Raw genomic sequence first — 1,196 nt, forward strand, 5'->3', positions numbered from 1 at the left:
GACCAGGGTGAGATGATATCTCATAGGTGTTTTATGGAACCTAATTATTCATGTTGTTGTTGGTGTTGCTAAGGTCCTATCAATTCAGTGAAACCTCTAATGACCCTATAAACAGCAGATCTAAACTCTGTCCTATCCTGTGCCTACCTCACAATCTCTGACACACTCAAGTCCATTACCGCAGTCACTGTGTCAACCACCTGGTAGAGGATATTTCACTCCTCTGCTGTTCCTCCACCTTTCCAAGCATGATGTCCTTTTTCAAGGAATATCCTCTCCTAACATGCCCAAAGTATGTGAAATGAAGCTTGCCATCTTTGCTTCCAAGAAATAATCTGGCTTGACCTATAATTCTTCATAGTATTCTATTCTGTTCTTACTCTTTTAATTTCTGTTAGTTCTGTTGTGAAAACCTCCTTTTAAAATTATTCATTAATTTGCATCTTCTTCTTTTCCTATGTTAGATTTGTCAGGGGATTGTTCATTTTATTAGGGAGCCCTGGTGGCCTAGTGGTAAGAAATTGTGTTGCAATCCCAAGGAACATGGTTCTTTTCCAAAACCAACTTCTAGTTTTTTGGTTTGTCTCTATTGTTTTTTGTTTCACTCATTTCTGCTTTTTATTATTTCCTTTCTTATGGAGACTGTAGACTTTCTTTGCTGTTATTTTTCTAATTGCGACAGATGTTGCATTTAAGTGTTGATTTTGTTTTTCTCTTCTTTTTTGATATAGGTTTATTGCTATAAATTGACCTCTACTTTTGCTGTGTTCCAAAATTTTTCTATACTGTGTTTTCATTTGCTTTTATTTTAATAATCTTCAATGCCTTTCTATTTTCTTCTCTTAGTGGTAAGAAGTTGTGCTGAAATTCCAAAGTCATGCCATTCTAATCCACCAGCTCTTTCTCAGTAGGAGGATGGATAATCTCCTCCTTTGCAATTTTCTATTTATGAAAATATGCTGGAGGGTCAGCTATGGGTCAGTTATGACTTGATGGCACACAACAACAACCACAAACAACATTATTCAGTAGTGTTGAAACGGTGTTATTTAGTTTCCATGTACTTAATTTTTTTCCTTGATCACCTTGTTACTGATTTATTTTATAGCATTATAATCTGAGAAGATTTTTTTGTGGTATTTTGATGGTTTCTGAATATTTTTAATTGGTTTTTTATACAATAATATATATTGATA

The sequence above is a fragment of the Elephantulus edwardii genome, unplaced genomic scaffold (genome assembly GCF_000299155.1).
Source record: "Elephantulus edwardii isolate Elephantulus edwardi_28Jun2011 unplaced genomic scaffold, EleEdw1.0 scaffold00377, whole genome shotgun sequence".
NCBI lineage: Eukaryota > Metazoa > Chordata > Mammalia > Macroscelidea > Macroscelididae > Elephantulus > Elephantulus edwardii.